We start from the raw sequence: 7,769 nt of genomic DNA, 5'->3' as shown, positions 1-7,769 counted from the left end.
CCAGAACTGAACTAAAGGCTGGGATTACAAATGCAGCTAGGTGGCGCAGTAGATAGAACTCTGGCCTTGGAGTCAGGAGGACGTGAGTTCAAATCCATCTCAGACACGCGACATTTACGTCACTTAATCCCCATTGCCTCACAAAAAGAAATAGTCCCTGTCCTCAAGGAGCTTATATTCTGTATCGTAAACAAACCCCATAAAAGGGTGATGGTCGGAAGCAGCTAGGTGGCACAGTGGATAGAGCACCAGCCCTGGATTCAGAAGGATCAGATTTGGCCTTAGACACATAACACTAGCTGTGTGACCCTGAGCAAGTCACTTAACCCCATTGCCTAGCAAAAAAAAAAAAAAAAAAAGGGTGATGGTCCCAGGGAGGGGTACTTTGGTCCAGCGTGTTACTAGGGTGATGAATAGAACTATAGAAGATTACATCAATAAGGAACGAAGACAAAAGTTGAATTGGATGTTGCCGGATCACAGGGAGGGAGAGGCAGGAATTGTCCAGATGTTTGTGGAAAAGAAAGGAAGATTAAAACACAAGCTGTCTGGCTACTCAGTCATCACTGTTTCCACTGTGCCAAGCTGTCTTAGCCTCTCTGAGGCTCAGTTTCCTCCTGTGTGAATGCATCAAGCCTTGTGATTTCATCCAGTCTGGGAATTCCTTCCTCTCCTGGAGACCTCAGTTCCTCCCAGGCTTGATAGACAGGATTTATGAGTTGCTGAGACCCTCCTTCTACCATGCTGCAGCACCTCACTCACTACCCACCCACCCCCTTCCCACTTCTTAGTCTAGGAACAGGAACCAAATCAACATGACACAATGGATAGTGACTGGACTTGGAATCAGGAAGACCCAACCTCCAAAATTTACTGCCTCTGTGACCTTGGGCAAGTCACTTAATCTCTGTTTGCCTCAGTTTCTTCAACTATAAAATGGGAATAATAATAGCACCAGGGTTGTTGTGAAGATAAAACGTGATGTTTGTAAAGTGCTTTGTAAACCTTAAAGGCAATTTTTGTTGAGTCAAGTCAGACTCTTTGTGACCCTATTTAGGGTTTTCTTGGCTGGAGTGGTTCGCCATTTCCTCCTCCAGCTCATTTTATAGATGAGGAAACTGAGTTAAGTGACTTGCCCAGGGTCACACAGCTAGTAAGTGTCTGAGGCTGGATTTGAACTCAGGTCTTCCCGACTCCAGAGTGCTCTATTGACTGTACCCACCTAGCTGACAAAGCTAGCTATTATTATCTGCAAAATGAGGGAGCTGAACTATAGGGCTTCTAAGGTCCCTTCCAGCTCTAATTCTGAAGTCCTATAAACACTACCACTATCCACAAAGGGCCAATCAATTGTCCTATGCCCATGCTTACCATTCCTGTGACTTCCCAGACTAACCCATCCCTCTTTGGCTCTTACTCCTCTATACCTACGTGTTGTCCTCCTCTGCTAGAATGCAAGCCTCCTTGATGGAGACGGTGTTTCTTACTTTCTCCATTTGTATCTTTGGCACAGGTCCCATCATGTGGTAAACACTTAATCGGTGTTGTTGCCTTCCCCCCCCCATTCATGCTATTATTTATCCTTGTAAAGACAACAGGCATTGTTATGCCCATTTTACAGATAAAGAAACAGGCTCAAAGAGGTTAAATGACTTTTCTGTGATCACATAGCTAGTATCAGAGGCCAGATCTGAACCCAGGTCTTCTTAATTCTAGGTTCAATCCACCATCCCCTATGCCATTCTAGCATTTTCTTTATTGAGCCCTCAGTGATACAGGACGGGAAGGTGGAGTTGGAATTCATTGGATTGTAGGAGTTAGAGCTGAAAGGAAATACAGAGATTAAATAATAGAACCCCTCATTTTACAGATGAAGAAACTGAGGCAGGAGAGGGTAATGTATGTGAAGTGACTGGCCTAAGATCACACGAAATAGAGGTACCAAGGCCAAGAAATAAACTCAGGTCACCTGGCTCCAAATCCTCTCCACAATCCTCCTCCTGCTTAAGAGAGAAATTTTTCATCAGCTAGCTATGTAGGAGAATGGAGGAAGACATTACCATCTCTGACCTGTTTGTCTCTTACAAGTGGGAAACCTCCTCTGATCTCTTAATCCAGCTCCTTTCAGACTTTATTTTTTAGAGCAATTGAATTGTAAAATCCCTCCTCCCAGGTGACAGGGTGCATAACAGTGCAGGTTCCTGGGAAGTGACATTACCTGGGCCACCCAGAGACACTTGTGATTCCTATATTTGCCATCAGGAAACTGAGTAGGTCCCTGTAGGTGACTTCAGTAATTGCTGGGAGCCCACTGTGGTGTCTTAAACTCTCAACGCTGAATCTTTCGAATATCCACTTAGGCATTTAATGGTGCAGGAGAGGAAAAGGGGCACCACTTGGTGTGTTTTTCTTCAAAGAGGATTAGGGTAAATGAAATGAACCTATGGTATGTTAACCAACATTTGATTCTCTTAGGAACGTAGGCTTGGCCCTACAGGCCAGAAGTCCTGCTTCACCTGGTCCAGTAATTATGCCCTGAGTCTCAGCCAATGAGGGAGGCAGAGCCCTGCCCTTAATTATGCTGCACTGTCCCAGAGGGGAAATTGCCTTCCTGGCCACAGCTGCTGATCAGCTCCTCCGTGAGGCCTAAAAGCCCTTTGAAATAGTCTGGTGTCTATGAGACTATGAGTAATAGACTTTTTTCCTCTTTCCAGACCTTCTCTCTTGTAGTCCCACCTACTTTCCCTGGGGAGAGGAAATTTGAGAATTTCTCGGGCTGAAAAAGCATCATTGCACTATCATCAATTAATGTGAATATTCACTGAGCACCCACAATGCACTGGGCCTTGGCTTTAATAGGCTAGGTACCTGTTTGTCAGGAATAATTTAAGTACCACACTGCCTGGAGGTACGAGGATGGATTTGATGAGTTTACAAGGTTCTTTCCCAATTCCAGAAGTCTGAGCTTTCCTGCCTCTCGCTGCTGGATGCTTTAAACTACCTGACCTGAATAACCCAGAGATATATCAACCCGATTTCCAGCTTCTCTTTCTCTTCTCCGGAAGATGAATACCAAGAAAAATGGTCCTGGACAGCACTCCCTGGCTAAGTGAGAAATCCTCAAAGCACCAGCTTGAAATCGGTCGTGTTTATTTCAGAACAAGAGCCTAGGAAAACTGATAAAAGCTTCTGGGCATCCTGCTGGGAATTGGAAGGAAGGAGAAAAGAAATAAATTATTTTGAAGAGCGTGGGCAAAGCTTTAGGGAATTCAGACTCTATCTGGATACAGCTGGGGTCAAGACTGATTACAAACTGCAAATCTCAAATTGCTTGGGAACTCCAGCCCCTCTCTGACTCACTACGTCCTTTACCCTCAGGCAAAGTGCAAAGAAGTTATCCCCTAGAGAGAATTTCAATTATTATAATATGGACTGACTCAACTGAGCTCCTTCTCTGGCCTCTCTTCTGACAGTCTCTGTCTCTGTCTCTCTGTCTGTCTCTATTTCTCTCTTGCTCTGTCTCTCTGTCTCTCTGTCTCTCTCTGTCTGTCTCTCTGTCTCTCTGTGTCTCTGTGTCTCTCTCTCTCTATCTCTCACTCTCTCTGTCTCTCTCTCTCTCCAGGTGTAGTTGGGAGCCCCTTCCATTTGAAGATTAGCAGAGACACCCTCTCAAACAGACAGTAAGTAATTTGACTTGAAAGGTACTCAAGGTCTCCAAGTCTCCAGATATTTCACTTCCCTTCCCTGCTGAAGCTGTCTTGGTATTAGAAAATCCATCACAAATCTTAAGACTTAAGCTTTGAGCCTGGAATCAGGAAGACCTGAGTTCAAATCCTGCCTCAGATGCTTACTAGCTAGGTAACACTGTGCAAGCAACTTAAGTGCTGTCTGCCTCAGTTTCCTCAACTGAAAAATGAGGATCATAATAGCATCTACCTCCCAGGGCTATTGTGAGGAGAAAATGAGATAATGATTATAAAAGTGCCTGGCATATAATGCTATGTAAACATTAGCTATTATTACTATTTTTTATTATTAACTTGTTTTCCTCAGTTTCCTCAACTGTAAAGTAGGGATAATAATAGCACCTAACTCTACAGTGGGTCAAATGAGAGAACATTTATAAAAAAGCACAATGCCCGACACATATAAATGCTTATTTCTCTCCCTCCATTGAATTTTGAAGGATTTTCTGTCTAAGTGAGTTTTCCATTAAAATGCATCCCTCATTCCAGAAAAACTTGCCAATACTGTGGGAGGGAAAACACCTTAGTTATCTTAACGCTTTAGGGGGGATTAGTTGACAGCTAGCACAAGTAGAGAGGGAAAAGCTGAAAGGCAGCAAAAGGAGAATTCTGCTTTTGGAATTTTGCCCCCACACACGTTATGCCCTGGTCATAGGGATGGTATGACCATAATCTCTGAACCAGAAACTGGGTACATGGTCTGATAAAGGCTATTCCATTAGCCAAGTCTTGTTAATAATCCATTTTCTCCCCTTGAAAATGGAACTGCCTCCAGGGAATTCTGGATGCACAGTTAACCTTACTCAGGTCAGGTCCTGCAATAGTCGGTCAATGACCAACTACATTCCAGGAACTGTGCTAAGCCTGAGAGATACAAAGAGAGGTAAAGGACAGTCATTGCCCTCAAAGAGTTCACAATCTAATGTGAGTGGGCGGCCATCTCCAGTTGTCCTGATGAATATCTGGCCACTGGACCCAGATGGTTCTGGAGGAGAAAGTGAGGCTGGTGACTTTGCACAGCCCTGCCTCACTTAAATCCAATTCACTCGCAAATCATGGCATCATTTTCCTGTTGTCATGGTCCTCTTCGAGAAGGAAGAGTAAACAACAACAACAATATGAGGAAAAGTAATATAGACTTTGTAGAGGATAGTGCACTGGACCTCAATTCAGAAAAACCTGGGTTTGAATTCTACCTCAGACACTTAATAGATGTGTGATCTTTGGAAATTCAACTGAGTAGCCCCTCTGAGCTTTTTGTTTACTTTCTGAGATTTTCCTGTCTGTAGAATATAAGCTCTCTGAGGTCAGGCACTACAGCTTTCATTTTGTCTTTGGATCTCCAGTGCCTAGGACAGAGACTTATTAAACACTTAATAAACTTAATAAATACTTGTTGAATAAATGAACAAATGAATAGCTCTTACCATACTGAAAATGAAATGAGAGGGACAGCTAGGTGGCACAGTGGATAGATCACTGACCCTGGAGTCAGAAGGACCTGAGTTCCAATTGGGCACTGGCTGTGTGACTCTGGGCAAGTCACTTAACCCCAATTTCCTCACACAAAAAGAAAGAAAAAAAAAGAAAATGAAATGAGATTTTATATATAGATATAGATTTTATATGTATATATATACATACATACAAACATATATATACACATACATTATACATACACACACACACACACACACACACATATATATATATATATATATATAAAAATAGCAAACTTAAAGTGCTAAAGAAATGTTTATAATTAGAGATTGGAGATTAGAGCAAGGATTTTCAACTTGGAAGCTGACTCACTTCTCTATGCCTCAGTTTCCTCAGCTACCAAGCCCGCATTAGTACTCACCAAAGGCTTAGGGAGTGAAAGAGCCACAGTGGCATAAGTATTAATATATTTTGACATCTGTCCTCTCCTCAAAGGAATCTCTGTCCGCTCCTGGCATATGGCCCTGTCTGTACTCCCCCCATGCCTCTGTCCAGCTGGCATGAGAAGGTCTCTGTGCAGGGATTGGAGCCTCAGTTGCAGCCCTCTGGACTGGCTCCACTAAGTCCACCTGGGGCTGGCTCTACGCTTGCTCAGTCTCTGTCTCTATCACCTTTGCTCCATCAGTGTTTCATTCTTATTTTCTGTTTCCTCTTCCTTTTCACTTTCTCTTGTGGTGCTCCTGAAACTCTAGCTCAGGAGCCAGAGAGTTGCTGCTCATTCACGATGGGAGGGGCAAGGGGCCCTTCCTAGATCGGGGAGTCTGAAAACAGCTAAAGGCAAGGGACTTCCTGCAGCTGGGACCTTTAATCAATCCCTTCCCTACTCTAAACTCCGAACAGAGAGGCTCCTCAAAGCTCCCCATTCCTGCTCGCTATTTTCTCCCTCCTTGAGGAATCCAGGAACATACTCCCCTGGACCGGGGTTCTAGTTTAGCTGCTGCTGGTGAGAGGGGAGGACACCATCACCATCACTTCTACCTTAATCAAAAGGCATTTATTCGTGGCCCAGGGAGCATAGTACTGTTTTTGGTGCTGTATTGAAAAAGTTAAGAAAACTCTTACAATCAGGACTTACGACCTCAAGGAACCCTGACAGCACAGATATAAAGGTCCTACAGAGAGTGTCCATGAATTCACTTATGTATAAGGATTGTATCTATGCCCTCAGCTGACAGCTGTGTCTTTGACTGACCCTGCCTATAAAGGTTTACAGAAAGCTGAAGATGGACATGTCTATCAAGCTTTGGCTGCCTATGGAGGACACAAAGCTGGTATGTGGAGGAGTCCAGAGGCACCTGAGGTGGAAATGACATAGGATGGGGGGCAGTATGCAGCCCTGGGGGAAAAAAGGTATAAACAGTATAAACAGTAATGGTGCTGGGGCATCTGTACACAATCCCCCCTGACCACTGAACAGGGTCCCTTCCTGGGCTGCTCATGTTGTATGGATTCCAGCATCTACTATATTTGCTGGTGTAGAGATATGAGAGAAAACTCAGTGGTATACCAGGAATGGGTGAAGACCTAGAAAAGCTAGACAGCTCATAGTAGCCCTATTAGTGGCTAATGTTTCTTTTCCCTGAAATAGTTAATGAAAAAGAAAGGATGTCTGAATCTAAGTGCTTATATTCTGCTACTAGGCTCTGAGACAGGGGTAGGGAACCTGTGGCCTCAAGGCCACATATGGCCCTCTAGGTCCTCAAGTACAGCCCTTTGATTGAATATAAACTTCACAGAACAAATCCCCTTAATAAAAGGATTTGTTCTGTAAAACTTGTACTCAGTCAAAAGGCCAAACTTGAGGACCTAAAGGGTCACATGTGGCCTTGAGGCCATAGGTTCCCCACCTTTGGCTCTGAGAGGAATCAAGGCAGTTGTTTTCATCCTTTTTGCTTCTAGAATTCTTAGGAAAGAATGGTTTAGTCCTGTTTTCCTAATTCCATGGTTCAGCGGGCAAGGCACTGGCTTTAGAGGCAGGGAGACCCAAGCAAATCATTTAACTTCTCTGAGCCTCAGTTACCTTATCTGTAAAATGAGAGGGTTGGCATACACACACACACACACACACATAACACAACAACAACAACCCTAGACCAACACTTCTTAAACTGGGGGGGGTTGCAAGCCACAGTTTAAGAATGCTTCTCAAGTGGAAAAAGTTGAAGGAGCCCTGCCCTAGACTAAGGATGAGCTCTACCACTCACCAAAGGCTTGGACTAACTCTCTGAGAAGCATAAGGAACTTGAAAGTTCTCCCTCTGGTTTAAGTTAGAGATAAATAACTGCTGGCTTGAGCACAGGATTGCTAGTCCTTGGGTCTTAATATTGAACAGGATCAGGCAAGTGGCCATCAGTGACCCCTGGTGGTTAAACTTCTAAAATATTATAAACAACTGGTAAGAATAGTCTCTAATTATCAGGGTCAGGATTGACTCTTTTCATAAGAAAATGGAATGAGAGGGGCAGCTAGGAGGGGCAGCTAGGTGGTGCAGTGGATAGAGCACCAGCCCTGAAGTCAGGAGGA

Source organism: Vombatus ursinus, unplaced genomic scaffold (assembly GCF_900497805.2).
Source record: "Vombatus ursinus unplaced genomic scaffold, bare-nosed wombat genome assembly UNPS02014900.1, whole genome shotgun sequence".
Lineage (NCBI taxonomy): Eukaryota > Metazoa > Chordata > Mammalia > Diprotodontia > Vombatidae > Vombatus > Vombatus ursinus.
Note: the sequence above shows the minus strand (reverse complement) of the source record.